Here is a 21,449-nt window from a genome sequence, read left to right as displayed (position 1 = left end):
CAAGAGGTAGATGAAAAGGTGCATAACATCACTAATCAACAGGGAACTGCAAATCAAAACCACAATGAGATATCACCTAACATCTGGTAAGATGGCTATTATCAAAAGAAAAAAAAGATAAAGTGTTGGCAAGGATGAGGAGAAAAGGGAACCCTTACACACAGTTGGTGGGAATGTAAAATGGTGTGGTTGCTATGGAAAACAGTATGGAGATTTCTCAAAAAATAAAACTATAACTACCCTATGTTCCATTAATTTCACTTCTTCCCATTTATTAAAAAAAGAAAATTGAAGTCAGGATCTCAAAGAGATATCTTCACCCTTATGTTCATTGAAGCATTAATCATAATAGCCAAGATGTAGAAACAACCTAATACCCATCAAGGAATGAATGGATAAAGAAAATGTGGTATAGACATACAATGAAATATTCTTTAGCTTTAGAAAATAAGGAAATCCTGCCATACACAAGAACATCGAAGAACCTTGAGAACATTAGAATAAGCCAATCACAAAAGGTACACCCTGCATGAATCCATTAACATGAGGTATCTAAAATAGTCAAGTTCATAGAAGTAGAAAGTAAAATGGTTGTTGGCAGGAGCTGGGAGTTGCTTTCAATGAATATAAAGTTTCAGTTATACAAGATGCTAAAGTTCTAAAGAATTGCTGTACAAAATTGTGCTTATAATTAATACTGTACTGTACTCTTAAAAATGTAAGTGGGTAGATCTCTCGTTTTCTGTTTTTACCACAGTCCAAAAATTAAAAAGTAATGATTTAGACCAATTATTTAAGAAAAAAAATCTTGCTTCAAATGAAGTCTAACTTTGAACCTTAACCTTAATACTAAAACTGAAAAAAAAAAAAAAAAAGAATTGCTTTAGTTGAACTAAAGCTGAAGGACTGGAACCCCTATGCAATTGGCCTTTCTCACCTCCTAATATAGATGATCAATTATTTGCTGGCTCAATTCTTGATTATTTAAATTGAATAGTAAGGAAAAAAAAAACCGAAAATTTTTCTTGAGTTCCTATAGCACATTTTGAGGCAAGGACCTAGATAAAAACCTTTAAGGGCTGTACCAATGGTATATACGAAGTACTATGGGAGCTTAGCAGAGGATGGAATTACGATGGCTTGGGGGAATCACTATGGAGAATCAAGGAGATCTACAGAGAGAAAATTATTAATTACATAACAGAATCATAGTTTTTTACCAATCCATTCTGCCCTCCTTTCTAGAGCTGGGATTGGCATTGAAGGATGTCTAACTTTCTCTTTTTACAGAAATAGAAAATTAAGCCTAGTGGAATTAAATGACTTGCTCAAGGTGAAACAAGTACTTAGTGAGTGGAAAATATTTAAATAAATGATTATTTTTCAATATCATGAAATCAAAGGTAAATGCTATTATATACTAAGAGATTTAAAAGCCAAGCCTCTTAGTAAAAAAAAAAAAAAAGGTTGATTTTTCGAGTGTTTGAGAGAGATTCATATGATTAAAGATTTCTTTCAGTGGTGTCATCATATACCTATCATATGCACACACACACAACACAAAACAAAAAAAACTTATTAAACAAGCAAGTTGGAATGCAATCAATTAATGATCAGTTGCTTGACTAAACCAACATATCTATCTGGGTTTTATGTACAGACATAGGTTAGAATAAGATCAACTCATTGGGAGCATTTTCATTCTTTTGGGCATTGGTACTCGACTGAGATCAATTTTGCCCCCCAGGGGACATTTGGCAATGTCTGGAAACATTTTTCATTTTCAGAACAGAGGGAAGGTGAGGCTGCTACTGGCATTTAGGGGGTAGAGGCCAGGGATTCTGCAAATTATCCTACAATGCACAGGACATGCTCTCACAAAGAGTAATTTAGCCCTCGATGTCAATAGTGCCAAAGCTGAGAACTACTGCTCTACCACATAGGTATTTCAAAACAAATGTTATTAGCACAGTCCTTTTACTTCATTGGTAGAATCTATTTTTCCCTATAGATGAGTGTATTTATTTGTTTTGTAAGTAATCGTTATTTTCTTCAAAACGAATTATAAACGAGGGTAATAAGGTAAAGCTTGTTCTAAGTTGTGAATATTTTTTTCTTGATCCTAAAGTTTTAAGTCTTTCTACCATTAACTTATTCATCATGAATAAAAATGTGTGGATATCATCTCTCTCAATTTGCATTTTATCAAATTGCACATTACAGAGACATCAGGTGGAATTTCAGTGGACTTTATTTCATATTATGCATGTACTTCCTGCTCATTTATACTCTGAGCTCTTCAGGGTATGATGCACCCATCCAAACCCAGAGATGGCTTGAGCTCTCCATTTCAAGACAATACAGAGATGGCTGAGCTCTCCATTTCAAGACAATACAGAGATGGCTGAGCTCTCCGTTTTGATAGTAGTTTTAAGCTCCTGGAACTATTAGGTATGAAATGGACACAAGAAAGCCCTGAAATCATGGGATGTGCACAGAGCTTGTTCTACTTTCCATTTTACCAATCCCCACGCATATTAGTCCTGTGTTTGTACCTTATGCTAATGAAGATCAGTGAAATTAGGAGGGATATGGATGCTTCCAACTTGGCAAAACTTGGAGAACATCAAGCAATCCCACCCCCTCAACCTTACACCCCTGGTCTCTTCTACTGAATGGCCTGTACATTTCAGGTTTCTCTTTTTCCTCCTCCCCCTCCCCTTCTCTTCCCCCGTTCTCTTCCTCTTTGTTTTCTATTTCGTCATCATCTCCCTGGAAGACAGGATGTTTACAATTTTTTCACTGACTTAATTATGCCTTAAAGTAATATGTTATTATTATTATCATTTGCTTTGTTTTGCTTTGTTCTGTTTTGATTTTGGCAGGTAGCTGGTACAGAGATTGAACCCTGAACCTTGGTGTTATCAGTACCACACTCTAATCAACTGAGCTAACCAGCCAGCCCATTATGTTACTGTTTACACAAGAAAATATAAACAACACTAAGAATCATAAGTCTGCTACCTTCTATGTATATTTCCTAAGTAACTTTAATAAAAGTGGTTGAAAATCCTGTGGAAATTATATCCTAACAGAAACCTGTCTGTAGCTCAAATGTCACTCTGGTACATTATAACTATGGCATAACCTTTTTAATAGCTTTATTTACTATACAGGGCTAAAATACTTACCATTAAAAGCATTTCGTAGTATTATTTGGAATTGGGTATTTTGTCTAGATAAGCAAATATCTATGTAAAATAAGAGGACATTTTTAAAGAAATATACATAAATTTAAGTGCCTTCATATATGCAGCAATAACCATTCTGACTCTATCTTAACTATGTAAGAAAACAGGAAAGCATTTTCTATTGCCACTTCAGTGTATTAAAAAGCTTTCCCCTGAGCTTTCAAAGAAAAGGAATGTTATCATGGTAATTGGATAGTCTGTGACAACATGGTATAATTTCTTTATTAATTATGATTCTTAATGTAGAGAAAATGGAATCTCAGTGTGTTTGAATTCAGTTGCCCTGCCAAAGTTAATTGCTTCTCAAGAGATGCCAACCTTGCAGTGTGCTGGGAGTGTGAAAAAGAACAACTGCTGACTTTAGTATCTTCTTTTCCAGTGAGTTAACATTTTTCATGTAATTAGCCCCAGTGTTCTTTTTAGATTAACAGATAAACTAATAATATGTTATGTTTTAAAAGAAACAAACAACAGGAAAGGAAGAACATAACAAGGAGCATTTTTAAAGGGCATAGACTCATTACAATAAACACATTTAAACGGAAGTGCCAGCTTAACCTTTACAAAAGTACATTTACCTTTTTATGTACTACCCCAAATAAGCAGGGCATCAAGCTTAACATACTGGACAGTTAGACATTTGTTTAAGTAACTTATGGGGCTTATTCATAAGAGGTAATTTTGTATTATCTTTCAGATTATATTTTATGCATAATGTATCCTCTTATAATAAAATCATTTTACTAAAAGCAACAACTAAAATTGCCAGGTATCTAGGTCCTGATAAAAGTGTGTTGGGGACAAATGATACTCTAGAAGATTAGATGGTGTAGGGGGCTTTCAAATTATTTCTTCCTCTAACCTGACTTCTTTAATATCTAACCTTATTATCAAGTAAAATCACCAGAAACCTGTGTAGGGGTGAGAAAAACTCCACCTGCATCCTGTTAGGGTTCCGGCTGGGTCTGAGAATTACATTGACGTAACATAGATTAAAAGGAGAAAAGCGTAACACAAGTTTTACATGGCATAGGAGCCCTCATAAAGAAATGAAGACCCAAAGAAGCAGTTAGAGTCATTTATTTACTGAATTGGAGTAAACTGAAAATGTGACAAGGCAAAGGGGCTTGGGCTGGGTAAAGAAGTAGCTAGGAAGATAAGGGTTAGTTTAACAGAGCTTGCTTCAGCCTCAACTTTCTCATCTTTGATGAAGATACTGCCTCTTTCTCGTATAGGGAAGGTATCTTTCACATGCGAATTTCATGTTCTGGTTTTAAGAAACAGCACAAAGGTCAGAGTGATCTTGTATCTGCTGTTTTTCAAGTGCCTTTAACTTAAATAATATATCAGAATAGCATATTTGAACTTCTTCACCTACATACTTAAGGTCTAATGCAATAACCCCCTGTAGAAATAATTACAGTGATTTACAATTTAACACTATAGTTTTTATTTATAGTCACTAAATGGGTCCATTTGATGCAATTTTCTATAGTTTTTAAAAAACAGCATCAATGACACTCCCCATTACATTATTTGATGCTCTTATAACGTACTCATGCAATAAATGTATTTTTAAGGTCACTAGTAGGGTGGGGGAGTTCTTGATCTTGCTCAAGTGCTATGCTTCATTGTGCTGGCTGACAGGCATGTAACCTGACACATTTCCAGGTTTTGAGTGGGCAGAGTATGAATAATAGTAACAAAAACAATACACATTGAAGACATTAGATATTACATATTAAACATTTGAGTATAGGTCGAATTTGCATGTTGTACATTTAATTGATTCAGATTTGGATTTGGAGTAACATAGAAAGTGAATATTGGGGTGAAAGTTAAAGTAACAAACAATTGTCACATAATTAAATCAGTGATCAAAGTAGCCAGATCAAGCTCATCGTAATCAAATTATTTCAGTCTTCTGAATGAGTCTTAAATCTACCAGCTGTTCATCTGTTTAATTGTATGATAATTGGCCTCTATACATGCATCACCCATTCTCCCCCCACAACTGTGTAATCTCCCTTACATCCCCTAAAAAAAAATACTCCACAAAACAAAATTGTCTGCATGGACTTTGTGATAAAAAAAAAAAAAAAAAAAAAACTGCAGACACACTCAGAGTATCATGGAACTGGGAGATAGTTCCAAAATTTATTCAACCCAAAGCAGTGGTGTACTGGTAAATGGTTAATTAAAATGGCTTTTCAGAAATATAAAGCCCTGACTTGCAGTGTTTTCTTATTTCTGTGGTGTAAATATCCCCTTCATGGCTGATTCCATGCTACCAGTATGTCACTAGTCATTGAACACAGAGTTGGGAGAGATAAGTGCAGTTGGCTTTTGAGCTCCACTACACCACTAGATCAAAGTGGTCACCATTTAATCTAGGTAGTACTGAAATGATGGCAGCAAATGGTGGTCTCTTGGCAGCCTATTTATCTGTTTAGTCATCTCTGCAATTGTATTCTTTCCATCTAACTGAGCTGTTGTCATTTTATGAGCTAATTTCATTTTATGTTATTTGGAGATGAAATTTGACTAGTTCACAGTATTTTTTATATTCAGATTTTCTGCCTTCAAAAGTCATTAAATGATCTTTTAGCATTCTGTTTTGATACACTCAACCTGCTTTTATTTTTCTTGAAAGCCTGTATAGTATTTCTATACAACATTGTATATCATATTCAAACTATATAGTTTGACTTCATTTAGTAAGTTCAAGTTGCATTAGTTCTCACATCATTCACTAGCACTTTTATCAACCGCATTAGTAAAAAACAAGTATTTTCAGTTTATTTCAATTTTCTTGTTAATCCTTGGCCACATATTGGTACTCTTCTATGAACTTACCAACATTCTTCACTTCCTTTTCTTCTTTTCATTTTTCATTACCTGCCTTTCCTTTAGGTACTTGTCTCTATCACTGACTCTTTCACTAAAAAAATTGATTACAATTTTTTTAATAATAGATGAAATCTCAACTTAATCTACTAAAATGACACTACTGACTGATGATAGTAGCAGTGGTGATGAGCGTGAAATTCAAAGTTAGAGAGGTTTAAGTTTGAATAGTCTGGTAGTAGTGGGGCTTTGGGAATATTGCTTACACTTCTTAAATATTTTTAAAAATTTCTTTTAACATTTACTTGCACGTTTTTGTGGGATACAGTGTGTTGTTTCGATACATGCATACACTGCACAATGATCCTTACAGTAGACAGCATAGTTTTGTGTACTTTAATCCACCACTTCTTCCCCCACCCCACCTCCACTCCCAGCCTGTGGTAAACATTATTATTCTACTCTCTACTTCTATGAGAACTAGTGGTTTTTGATTCCACATATGAGCGAGATCATGCGGTATTTGTCTTTCTGTGCCTGACTCACTTCACTTAACATGATGGTTTCCAGTTCTGTTCATGTTGCTGCAAATGATAGTATATCATTTCTATTTACAACCGAATAGCGTTCCATTGTGTATACATATCATAGTTTTTTATCCAGTCATCCATAGATGGGCATTTAGGTTGATTCCATCTCTTGGCTATTATGAATAGTGCTATGATGAATATGGAAGTGCAGGTGTCTTTTTGATATATTGATCTCATTTCCTTTGGATATGTACACAGTAGTGGGATAGCTGGGTCACAAGGTAGATCTGTTTTCAGTTCTCTGAGGAACCTCTGTACTGTTTTCCATAATGGCTGTACCAAATTACATTACCATCAACAATGTAGGAGGGTTCCCTTTTCTCCACATCCTCACCAGTATTTGTTATTTTCTTTCTTGTTGGTAATAGCCATTCTAACAGGGGTGAGATATCTCATTGTGGTTTTAAATTGCATTTCCCTAATTATTAGTGATTTTTAGCTTTTTTTTTCATATGCTTCTTGGCTATTTGTATGTCTTCTTTGGAGAAATGTCTACTCAGGTCCTTTGCCCATTTTTTAATTAGGTTATTATTTGGCTGTTGAGTTGTTTAGGTTCCTTATATTCTGGATATTATCCCCATGTCTGATGTGTAGTTTGCAAATACTTTCTCCCATTCTGTAGGTTGTTTTTTCACTTTATTTATAGTGTCCCTTGCTGTGCGGAAGCTTTCTCATTTGATGTAATTCCATTTGTGGATTTTTGTTTTAGTTGCCTGTGCCTTTGCAGTTTCACTCAGAAAAGCACTGCCCATTCAAATTGCTTAAACTTTTTGATACCTAGTTCCCTTATCTGTAAAAGGCAAACAATATCTACATTTTGAAGTTGTTGTAAGAATGAAATAGTGTATGTATTCTTCCAGGCATATTATAATAATCGAATAAATTTTAATCACTAGAAGTAGTGGTAGTATTAGTTGGAAGGCTCACAGTGTATTATATTTTAGTAGAAATGAATGTACATTTTTTCAGCTTTCAATATATATCACATTCTTTTTTCTCAGTCACTTACATGACCTGTAGAGACCTGTTTGCCAGAATACTAGCAAGAGTTAGGGAAATATATTTTCTATGCAATTTCATTAGCACAAATGTTTCAAATTAATTAATTATTAAGGATCTTGCAAATAATATGTAAGGCAAAAAACTGTGATGTTTAATTTTTGGTGTCAACTTGACTATTTAAGGAATACATAGAAACCTGGTAAAACATTATTTGGGGATGTGTCTATGAGGGTGTTTCCAGAAGAGCTTAGCATGTAATCCTGAGTGGACGGATGGGAAAGATCCACCCTCACTATGGACAGGCACCATCCAATCTACTGGGGGCCCGGAGAAAACAAAAAAAAAGAGGAAAAGATGAAACTCTCACTCTATTTCTGCTGGAGCTGGGATACACTCTTCTCCCCTGTCCGTGAACATCCAAACTTGAGACTCTTCAGCTTTTGGGTTCTAGGACTTACACCAGTGCACCCCTGTCTCTCTGGTCTTTAGCCTTGGACTAAGAATCACATCATCAGCTTCCCTGATTCTGAGGCTTCCAGACTTGGACTGAGCCCTGCTACCCGTATCCAGTTTACAGACAGCCTATTGTGGGACTCCTCAGCCTTCATAATCATGTGAGCTAATTTTCCTTTAAGTCCCATGTCATATATTTATATACATATCCTATTGGTTCTGTCTCTCTGTAGAACCCTGACTTATTCAAGAACACTCCACAATCCTTAAATGTGGTACATGTTTGCCTCCAGTAAGTTAGAATCCTTTAATTCATTACATCATAATTCTAGCTCTAATTACATGAAAATACTACAACACAACCGACAGTTTTATCGTGAGCTCCCTTATAGTGAGAAAATATCTTTCTACCAGTGTGTGCCTAGTTGTGGTTTTCCAATATATATTTCTGTAGTTTGGATTTGGTATCCATGTGTACTGTTTTTCATGTAACCATATGGTGCTAATCTAAATTAAGCAGGTCATTTTGAATACAATATTTGCCTTACAAATTGTTTTGAGGGCCTTCCCAAAGTAGTATCACTTGAAAACTTTTAGTATATTTGCAAGAATTAACGACACTTGAAAATATTTTTCCTTCCTTTTTTCTGGGTTTTGTTTGTTTTTTGAAATTGTTTTTTAGATTTAACTGATTTTTTAACTAACAGTTAAAAAATTGTATATATTTATCATGCACAACATGATGTTTTGATATATGTATATATTGTGGAATGGCTAAATCAAGCTAATTAACACATCCATTACCTCACATACTTATCATTACTTTCATGGTGAAAACATCTAAAATCTACTCTCTGAGCAATTTTGAAGTATACAATACATAACAACACCTGAAAATATTGACTCTTGTTGAGCCCAGTATTACTTGACCATTCCATTGTGCCTTAAAGAAGTTTCAAAAGCTCATGCCATTAATAAGACAATAAAGCCACCCTGAATTTTTTTTTTTAATGTTTTATTTTCTGTGCTGCAGAAGACCTCCCTTAGTCTTCATGTTTGGTCCTGGATGCTAAGAAGAGCTATTGAAAAGGTTGTAATACTGAAGTTCAGAAGAAAGGAACAGAGCTAAGTAATTGAGAAAATGCCCCTTCTTGAAATTGATATAGTGCCAAAAGTAGAAAGGTTTAAGAATCATATAATACAGGGGTTTAACAACCTATACACAGTGATAGAGAAGGGAAGATCAGAAAGCTCGAAAAGTATCAGAAAGTTGAGAGAGTTAATAAAAATGTACAAGACAGATTGTTCACAAAATCAAGTTACTGAAATAAATGCAAGACAACAGAAAGTCTCACGGAATGCAGAAAAAAAGGTGAAAAAAAAATCAAAGAAAAGAGAAGAGAGAGACCTAGAAGGATGGTCCAGGAGATACAATCTACACACAATAGGAATACCAAAACAGAGGACAAAGCAAATGGAGCTGGAACAGTAATTAAGGAACTAATTGAGGAAAATTTTCCAGAATTGAAGAGCAAACTAGATCTATAAATGGAAAAAGCAAACAGGGTGCCTTTAAAATTTGATGAAAAGAAAGCAACACCAAGCATATTCTGGTGGCATTTTTAAATTTCAAGGATAAAGAAAAAATTCTATAAGTATCCAGACAGAGAAAGCAAGTTACCTACAAAGGTGCCAAAGTCAGGCTGACCTCAGATTTTTCTCTTGCAACTCTAAATGCCAGAAAATGATGGAATAATATCTACAGAGATTTAAGGGAAAATAATTTTGAACCAAGAGTTACATACCACACCAAGTTATAATGTCTGTACAAAGGCAACTGGAAGACATTCTCAAATATGCAGGGGTTAAGAAAGTATGTCAACCAAGAACCTTCCCTGAAAAATTTGCTGAATGAAAAATTTACTGCAGCAGAGAACATGAACTAAAGTAACTCAAGAATAGGATGGCAATCGTATGAAAGAATGTTGGCTGGAGTAACTTGCCACAAGACAAGTATTATCCAAATTGTGAGAAACCAAAGAGACATAAATAAATCTATGGTGGTTCCACCCTGAAGCAAATCAAAATCCAGTATGACCTTAAGATAACATCAAGGTTGGGAACAGAAATCAGATGGAGCTTTGCAGTGTAGCTCCTGCATGGAGCACCCACAGTACACATCCCCCTCCCTCCTGCTTTTCACTTCCCACGTTCCATTCCCTCAATGCCCTCTTTAAAAACCCTTTAGTAGGGCTGGCCAGTCAGTTCAGCTGGTTAGAGCACAGCCTTATAATACCACCAAGAACACAGGTTCAGATCTCTGTACCAGCCAGCTGCCTTCCCCTGCCAAAAAAATGAAAAAAGAAAGAAAACCTCTCAGTAAATCTGAGTCTTTGAGGTGGTTTTAGTCTGGCCATTCTTCTTCAGGTTTGCCAGAGAGATAGATTAATCTAACATCTCTTCTCAAGTCTCCAGTATTCCTGAATAAAAACTGACTTCCTACTCCACCAACAATTTGAAATACATAAATAAATAAAGCCACCCTGAAAGACCTGATTTCAAATTCAGGAATTGCTTCAGGCTTGGGCCATTCTCCTAAGCTCTTTTCCCCTACCCCAAACACTTTTTAACATTCCTCTTTTCTGCTCACTGATCTTTAGATTTGTATCAAGATTCAACTTTGTGCAAATACTTCCTACTCAGTAACATTAAATTTGGCTATTCAGATTTTGAACCCACTATTTGATTTGTTCTTGATTCAACTTCCTAGTTAAATTGGAGCACCTGCTAACTAAATTTTGAAATGTTCCTGAAATCAGCTTCCAGCACACTTGAACTTATGTTCTTGAAATTTGTTTTGATCATCAATATATACAGACTTGAAATAGTCATAGAGAATTTTGGAAAAAAGGGTGCAACACAAACTATTTAACAATAAAAATATACTCTGCTACTTTTCCAAGTAAAACTTACAAAGAATATAACAAGCAAAATTTTATTAAAATCTCTGAGGAATATGTATTTTAGCCATAAAAATGAATATTTTAGAGCCTAACATTAATCTCATTATTGAAAATATTTGATGGTTGATAAAGACTTTAGCTCAAATCATAAAATTTTAAGGACTCTTCATATTGGATTAAAATGCAAAATTATTTGGAAGAACAACGCATACACTAAATTTAGTAATGTATATCAGCACTAACTATCTAATTTGACACAACTCTTATTAAGGTATAGTCAAATGCAACATTATTTGTAACAGAAAGCGTATTACAGAATAAACACATGTAAAAAAATTTAACCTTTTCTATATATTTGTGAATTTTTCAGTTTTCCTTTTGCTATTGATTTCTAGTTTTATTCTATTGTGGTCAGAAAACATACTTGGTATGATTTCAATCTTCTTAAATTTGTTAAGACTTGTTTTATTACCTAACATGTGATCTATCCTAAAGAAAAATCCCTGTGTACTTGAGAAGAATGTGTATTTGGCTACTATTGGGTGCAATAATCTTTATATATCTGTTAAGTTCATTTGGCTTTTTGTGTTGTTCAAGTCCTCTGTTTCCCTATTGATCTCCTGTCTGGATGTTCTTTCTGTCCATTATCAAAAGTGGGGTATGTCTCCCAACAAAGAAAATCCCAGAAAGAGATAGCTTCACTGGTGAATTTTACCAAACATTGTAAGAAGAATTGATGTCAATACTTCTCAAACTCTTCCAAAAAACTGAAGAGAGGAAAACACATCTAAACTTATTTTATGAGGCCACCTCATACCAAAGCCAGGCAAAGACAATAAGAGAAAAGAAAACTACAGGCAACTATCCCCAATAAACATAAAAGCAAAAATTCTTAACAATATATTAGCAAACCAAATCCACAAAATACTAAAGGATCATACACCATGACCAAATGCTGTTTATCCCTAGGATGCAAGAAGATTTCAACATATGAAAACTAATTCATGTGATATACATTAACAGAATGATAAAAATTATACGGTCATCTCAATAGATGAATAAAAGCACTTTCAAAATTCAACAACCTCTCATGATAAAAGCACTCAACAAACTACAAATAGAAGGAAATTAACTCAACATGATAAAGGTCATGTATGAAAAACTCAGAGATAACATCATACTCAATGGTAAAATACTGAAAGTTTTTACTCTGAGAACCAGAGCAAGGTAAGGACTCCTACTCTCTCCACTTCAGTTCAACATAGTCCTGGAAATTCTAGTCAAAGCAATTAGTCAAAAAAAAAAAAAAAAGAAAAGAAAAGTAAAAGAAAGAAGGGAAAGGTACCCATACTGGAAAGGAAGAGGTCAAATTGTATCTGTTTGCAAAATGACATGATTTTCCATCTAGAAAACTCTAAAACCTCCTGTGAGGAAAATGTAGTCGATACAGTCAAGCCCCCTCACCTCATATCTGGCTGGGTATGATTCAGCACATCTATTGTAAACAAGTTATTTAAGAGTAGTGTAACTGCAATGTGTGTCCATATACTCTTTGGCTCATTGCCACTATTGTGTAGTTTTGCTATAAAGACAACAGCTCTGAACTGCTGGCGGGTAGAGCTCACATCATAATAAAATATTTCTACCCTGTCCTTGGCTGCCAGAATCTTTTTTCAACTATCTGACTCATGACCTGCAGAGGACGGGACAGATGGGTCTGTGATCTAGCATGACACCTCCATTTTAAAAAAAACGTTAGAGGGCTGAGCCCGTGGCGCACTCGGGAGAGTGTGGTGCTGGGAGCGCAGCAACGCTCCCGCCACGGTTTGGATCCTATATAGGAATGGCCGGTGCACTCACTGGCTGAGTGCCAGTCACGAAAAAGACAAAAAAAAAAAAAAAGTTAGAGCTAATAAGCAAATTTCATAAAGGAGCAGTAAACAAAATCAACACAGAAAAATCAGTTGTGTTTCTATAAACCAACAACAAACGATCATAATAGGAAGTTAGAAAAACAATAGCACTAAAAAAAAATACCTAGGAAAAAACTTAACTAAGGATGTGAAAGACTTGTATAGTAAAAATTACAATAAGATGTTAAAAGAAATTTAAAGACACAAAAATGGAAAGATATACTGTGTTCATGGATTGGAAGATTTCGTATGGTTAAAATGCCCATACTACCCAAAGTGATCTACAGATTCAATTCAATCAAAATCCCAGTGGCAGAAACAGAAAAAATAGAAATTGAAAAAAAAAAAATCTAAAATTCATATAGAACCACAAAAGGCCAGGAATATCTAAACAAATCTTGAGAAAGATGCTGGAGTCCTCACATATCCTGATTTTAAAATTTATTACAAAGCTACAGTAACAAAAATGGAATGAAACTGTCATAAAAACAAATACATAGACAAATAGAAAAGAATAGAGAGCCCAGAAACAAATCCACACACACGTGGTCAACTACTCTTCAACAAGGGTGCCAAAAATACGAAACTAGGAAAGGAAAGTCTCTTCAACAAAATGGTTCTGGAAAACCTCTATATCCACATGCAAAAGAATGAAATTGGACCCTTGTCTTGCATCATATACAAAAATTCACTTGAAATTGATTAAAGACTTAAATGTAAAATATGAAATTGTAAAACTCCTGGAAGAAAATATAGGAAGAAAGCTTTATGACATTGATCTTGACAATGATTTTATGGATATGACATCAAAAGAACTGGCAATAAGACCAAAACTAAACAAGTAGGACTACATAACTAAAAAAACTCTGTACAGTATGTATTAAAACAACATCATTAGTCACTGGCAAAATCAAAATCAAAATCACAGTTACATACCACTTCCCACCCACTGCTTATGCTTATACTAAAAAAGATGAACATTAACAAGTGTTGGTGCAAATGTGGAGAAATTTAGGTTGGGTTTTAAAACTGAAAGAGTATGGCTTTTTTAAAATCCCAGTTTGTTGAAAGCATGATGTTAACCTAGGCTTTGAAAGAATTGCACTCAGATACTTATAGAAATATTGACATTCAAAAATAAAAGAGATATAAGGAAATAGAACCTTTATGGTACACAATTTTATACACAAGGCTTATAAACATTATCAGTAAGCATAGAAAAACTAAACATTAAAATGATGTCCTGAAATAGAAGATTGGTTACCTACATGATTATGGATCCTTACCTTGAAGTACCAGCATCCATTAAGGATATTTGTGAATAGTTTGATGTAAGTAAATGCTAATGGTATACTGTATAATGTTAAAATGTACAAGCAAGATACAAATACATATTTTTTTCTTACGTGTGTTCTACACAGACACACAGAAAAATAATGGAAGACAAAGCACATGAATATTCATAGTGATTCTCGGTGGTTCATATCAGAACAAAAGTGAATAAAGTTTCAAAATAAGGATAAAAAGATATAGCTTAGTCCTTCATGACTAGGCTTACTTTATTTTTATAATACTTGTATAGGTACTAACAAAACTTTATATTCTCTCTCACTTTTGTACTCTCACTCTCTCTTTCTCTCCACCACTGTTTTGATGAATGTATAAATTAAGTTGTTACTGTATAGGATGAAAGCATTTTTATGGAGCCATGGATTTCAAATTCAGGACCTGACAATTTCCAGAGATAGCACTTTCAATATTCAGTTAACTAAATATAGTTTCATTTGTAGAGGGAAATTATTATGGTCAAGAATACCTCAGTGTAAAATATGGGCATAGAAGTTTCTTTCATGTATGTACAAAGGTTGATATTTTTAACAACGTAGCACATTGCTAACCACAATCTCCATTTTAATAACCTTATCACCAGGCACAGCTGAAGTCATCAATATACTGTGAAAGAGGCTTCATTCAAAGACTGCATTAAGGGAGTATACTAGATGTGAATGAAAGAATGGGAACTTTGGAGTTAAGCTGGCTGGGCTTTAAATACTTAGATTTCAGGTTCCTTTAGCACTTTACATAGTGCTTGGACCACATAGTGTGCGTCTAAGAAATGTTAGTCACCTGCCCCACCGAAGGAAATCAGCAAAATTTTCATAATGGTACTACTACAATCAGGCACAGAGCCAGGCATGAAAAATTTAATCATGAAAATACATAAATCATCACTACCTAGTATGGCACACAAAATGTGTCAATTAAAAATAAATAAAATAATAAAAATTAAAATCCACTGTGATAAGGGACCCTGGCTTTCTTTCTGTTCCTCACAAACTCCAAGCCCCTCCTGCCACTGCACTTTATTACCTCTGCCTGAAATACTTTTACTTGACCTGCTGATGGCTCTCTCCCTTGTTTCATACAGACCTCTATTCTCATTTTACCACCTTAGAGATGTCCCCTTAATTGTCCTATTTAAAATCATCACCCTGCACCCTCTTCTCTATCATAACATCTAATTTTATTATCCTTGTATCATTTGTCACTATGAAGCTATCTTACTCATCTACTTATTTTGTTACTTGTTTATTTTATATTCTCCCAACTAAGGCATAAGCTCTGTAACAGCATGGATGACCCTGTCTGTCTTGTCCACTAGTTTACCCCTAGCTCCTACTACAGGACCTGGCACTTAGTAAGCATTCAATAAGTATTTGCTGAATGAATGAATGAAATATCTAACTGCTAAGTGGGCAGGAGCAAGGGTAATCAGTGAAGTATCCGAGAAGAGGTGATATTTGAACTGGGTCTTGAAAAAGGGCAATTTACCAAGCAGAGAAAACTGGGTATGATCAATCAGCACGTATTTACTGTTTTTAACCTTAGAAAGAGTTTTACTGTATTGTAATATTAATATTTTAATTATACAATCCACTATATTTCTCTGAAAATTTTGTCATTTCTCAAAAGTTGGTCTGAATGTTGTTAAATTCCTTATTCTTATTTAACTTATTTTATTGGCATATTTTCAGCTCTGAGCAATCTGCTTTGATAAAAAGATTCTTACAAGACTACTACACAGATACTTAAAATGATACATTGTTTTAATTCCATATGTTTTGGATGTTATTCCATAATCCCATATATCACGTGACTGTGAATTTAACAAAATTACAACAAAATATAAAATAGTTACAATATCTTGGTTCCTACTGACATAAAACCCACATTATGATTAATGAGATCCTATCCTTGGGGTTACCAAACACAGAACCAAACAGTCTTCAAACAGAACAAAATAGAGAAATATTTTTTTTCCCATTTTGTACTATTTAATAAGAAAAGCCATCCTTTCCATGGAAATATAATATAGTTTAATCACCAACTATCTGTAAACATGAGCTTAAGTGACAAAATCAAAAGAAATTGATTTAAGTCAAGGATAAAACCAGACAGAAAAGTTAGAGCCAAAACATAAGTCTAAACTTAAAGAGGAATTCAAACACTGATTGCTGTCAAACCTAAATCATAGCCTTGAGAGGTTTCCAATGAATTTCAAATACACAGAACTGTAACTCAGTAACTAGAATGATTTGTTCTGTGCCTTTTTAAAACAAACTAAAATGTTATTAGTTGTCCAAGGGAGAAATAACTCATTCATCCTGACTTAAAATATATTTGTTGTCCAAAACTAAAGTTTCTTTAGATAAAATGATTTCTATTGTCTATGTTTGATTAAATATTTGTATTTTTTGGCCTATCTCAGATTGTTTTTGTGAGCATTATGTCCCTGATCCAAATACTGAAAATATTGCTCTATATTAGTTATGACAGATATGATGACTGAGAAAAAAGGAGATGCACATTTCATATTTGTTACAGTCTGATAAAACATTAAATATATTCTGCTTGGTTTCCACTATGCTAATGATAAGCATGGGTCAGCTGTCATCAGCAATAACTAATCAGTGAAAATGTAACTTTTTTGTGCAGAATTTTATTCATATATAACACAAAAAATAGAAATCATAGACTTCTATTTTTGAAATTCATATCTATTTTATTCTATAGTTTTATAAGCAGGTTTAATATTCCTTATTGATGTGTATTTTAATTATGAAATGAATTAGCTAATGACAAATGTATGTAAGTGCCATTTAATTGGAAAAAAGTTATTAATGAAATGAGTGGAATTTCTTACCTAAAAGGTTGCCTTTGCTATGGTTTGAATGTTTGTTCCCTCCAAAACTTATGTTGAAATTTAATTGCCATTTTAACACTATTAAGAGGTGGATCCTTTAAGAGGTGACTAGGCCATGAGGGCTCTGCCTTCATGAGTGAGATTAATACTGAAATAAAAGGGCCAGTTCAGGCCTCTTCTCTCTTTTTGCCCTTTTGTCTTCCACTATGAGATGATGCAGCAAGAGGGCCCTCATCAGATGCCAGCACCTTGATATCGGACTTCCCAGCCTCCAGAACAGTGAGTCAATATATTTCTGTTCATTATAAATTACCCAGTTTGTGGTGTTCTGTCATAGCAGCACAAACAGACTAAGACATCTTCTTTGAGATAGAATATTACTAATCTACTAATGTATTTACCTAAGTCTAACTTTATTCTATGTTGTATTTTTATTAAATTAGTTGTTAGATTAACAGACTACAGGACTGGTTGTAAGTTTTTGAAACTTATTTATAAATATCCTCCAAAGATTGATATAGCAGTGAAGAATATGAATATGTTGCTTCTCGGGTGCATTTTTACCAGTTTATGATTTGTGATGAAATGCACCTGTATCCTACAGTGTCAGAGGAACAATAATTAGGCTAAAAATTAGGCAACAATATAGAATGTTGTTTGCAGTGGATTTTTAAATTTTCTATTAGTTTATATTTGCTTACTACCAAAATCTTAAAAAATTTTCTGATATATTATGATGATGATCATAAGGAAAGATCAAATGGTGCCAGTGGAAAGTGACTGTCAGGCCTACCTCTACCACCTGACCATCAACCAATCCAGCATGCTGACAGCAAAAGTTACTGAACCCTTCCTCTGAACACCTAGAAGTCCTTATAACATAAATTGAAAATATACTGATAGGTTCAGTCCAATTCACAAATGCTCTTACATGCACCAGGCATTTTTCTAGGTGTGGTTATACATACAGTGATGAACAAAATGGTGTATTCCCCTGAAGGAAACCTAGTCTAGTGGGGAAATGAGAGTCCTACATACTGCACCATTAGTTCTATGTGATGATGTCTTTGAGCTTGGTAATGGAAGGTAGGGCAAGGGATTTATTATCAGCTGCTATGGTAGTGGGATATAAGCATTGGCTAGATACTTAGCAACTGTGGCAATAGATGGCGACCATTCATGTCTTTGAATTACTTATAAATCAAACATGTATTATAAATACATTGTGTATACAATGGAACTATATTTACTTTATTACTTTTTCTGTCAATTTGTGCTGAAGTTATCAAAACTGTTTTATAAAATAATCCCTAATTTAAAAAAAATAAAATAAAATAAAAAAATAATCCCTAATTAAAAAAAAAAATAAATAAAATAAAAAAATAATCCCTAATTTATTTGAATCATACTCCCCTTCCTTCTCTATTCCATATAGAAAAGGGAAGTTGGAGGTAAGCATTGAGACATAAGAATTAAGGGAAAAAAATAGAACTGATTATAACTTTGTTAATTTTGAATATGAGTATGTCTACTGATACAACCCCAAAATCAATCTTTAAAACAGGAACTGAAACTGTAAATTACAATGGCAACCACAGGCCATTTTGAGCATTTCTAGACACAATATAATTACAAGTTAATAACTTATATATCTCAACATAAAGGACATAAACTTATGTTAAGTTTTTCCACCTAAGTTCTTCACATTTTTGGCCAGATAATTTTGTCTGTTGGGGGGTGACTATTTAGTGACTTTTAGGATGTTTATCAATGTCCCTGGACTTTACCCACTAGTTACCAGTAGTTCTCCCTTAGTTTCAACAACCAATGATGTTCCAGATATTGCCAAATATCCCCCAGGAGGGGGAGAGAAATCACCTGCATTTGACAACTGCAGACTTAGATAAAACACACATATGTCAGGGCACTACATATATTTATTTATTTATTTATTTATTTAATTTATTTATTTTTATTTATTTATTTTTATTTATTTATTTTTTTAATTTTATTTTCTCAATATACATTGAGGCTGATTATTGCTCCCCATCACCAAAACCTCCCTCCCTTCTCCCTCCCCCCTCCCCCCCAACAATGTCCTTTCTGTTTGCTTGTCGTATCAACTTCAAGTAATTGTGGTTGTTATATCTTCTTCCCCCCGCCCCAGTTTTGTGTGTGTGTGTGTGTGTGTGTGTGTGTGTGTGTGTGTGTGTGTGTGTGTGAATTTATATATTAATTTTTAGCTCCCACCTACACAATGGAATACTACTCAGCTATAAAAACGAATGAAATACTGCCATTTGCAACAACATGGATGGACCTCGAGAGAATTATATTAAGTGAAACAAGTCAGGCACAGAAAGAGAAATACCACATGTTCTCACTTATTGGTGGGAACTACATATATTTATTTTGAACTTAATGCTTTCCTCCTAAGATTGGGAACAAGACAAGATGTCCACTCTTACCACTTCTATTCAGTATTGTACTAGAGGATATAGTCAGTGCAATCAGGTAAGAAAAAGAAATAAAAGGCATCCAGATTGGTAATGAGTAATTAAAAACTGTTATATTTGCAGATGACATTATCAACTATGTAGTAAATCTGATGAAATCTGCAAAAATGCTACTAGAACTAAAAAGTGAGTTTAGCAAACTTGTAAGTACCAGACAAATTAATAACGATAAATTGTGTCTGTAGACTAGCAATAAACAGCACAAAGATAAAATTAACAAAATTTCATTTATAACAGCAGCAAAAAGAATAAAATGCCTACAAATAAATTTAACAAGTGTAAGAATGAACTTAAAACTGAAAAAAAAAGTGGTTGAAAGAATATCTAAATAAATTTAAAGACATCCCATGTCCATGAACTGAAAAGCAACTTTGTTATGATGGTATAATGGTTAATTTATTTGCAAATTTGACTGGTATATGGAGTGCCCAGATTAAACATTATTTCTGGGTATGTCTGTGAGGGTGTTTCTGGATGATATTAGTATTTGAATTGGCAAATTCAATACAGTAGATTGCCCTTCCCAATGTGAGTGAGCATCGTTCAATCTATTGAAGGCATGAACTTAAAAACTGAATGAAGGAATTCACCCCTCTTTTTTCTGCCTCACTGTTTGAACTGGGACATCATATTTCATCTTCCCCTGCACTCACACTGGGATTTACGCCATCCGCTCCCCTAATTTCCAGGCCTTCAGATTCAGACTGAATTACTCCTATTGGGTTTGTTTCTCTGGAGAACCCTAACACAGATGGTGGTACTGATAGTGGCTCTAGACAAATGGAATGTTCAAGATGAGTTTTCTGAATTGGTTGTGGGGTGTCTGGAATTGGCTCTACTAGATTTAAAGATGATAATGACTCTATTTCCAATAGTAACAAGAGCACTGATAGCCATGGAGTAATCTAGCAATAGAAATAAACAAAATATCTTTATTGGATATTCCTAACCAATCACTTATGAGAAGTAAGGAGTTGGGTGACTCTGTTTATGATACTTTTGAACATATTTTGAAAACTAGGGAATATTATGACATTGACTGGTTGCTTTTAATACTGTTGGACTAAGTGGTGCAAGAAATGAATGGATTCAGGGATTCAAATTAACAGTTCAAGTGCCACATGAATAACCTAAGAGCTTCTATATGTGCCCTGAAGGAGAACTTTAAATCAGGGACTTGGAAGAAATGTGATTGGAAGATCGATGACAGAAATTTGTGGGAAGAGGTATGTGGATAAACCTCTCTGAGTGGCCAAAAAAAGGGAAAATATTTGTGTCCCATATGCATGTTCACCAAAGGTTTACCTCAGCAGAAACGATTGTTAGTAACCAAGTCAGTAGAATAACCCATTCTGTGGATATTAGCTAGCCTCTTTCCCCAGCCACCCGTCATTGCCCAGTAAGCTCATAAAGAAAGTGGCCATGGTGACAGGGATGGAAGTTGTGCATAAGCTCAGTGGCATGGGCTTCCACTTATTAAGGCTGACCTGGATATGGACACCATTGTATGTCCAATGTGCCTGTAATATAGACCAAACTTGAGCCCTGATGTGGCACCATTCCCCTGAGTGATCAGCTAGCTAGCTGATGGCAGGTTGGTTACAATGGGCCACTCCCATCACGGAAGGGGCAGCATTTTGTCCATACTGAAATAGACACTCTGGATATAGATTTGCCTTCCCTGCATGCAATGTTTCTGCTAAAACTACC

This window comes from Cynocephalus volans, chromosome X (assembly GCF_027409185.1).
Source record: "Cynocephalus volans isolate mCynVol1 chromosome X, mCynVol1.pri, whole genome shotgun sequence".
Taxonomy (NCBI): domain Eukaryota; kingdom Metazoa; phylum Chordata; class Mammalia; order Dermoptera; family Cynocephalidae; genus Cynocephalus; species Cynocephalus volans.
The sequence above is the reverse complement of the archived record's forward strand: the minus strand, read 5'-3'. Positions refer to the sequence as shown.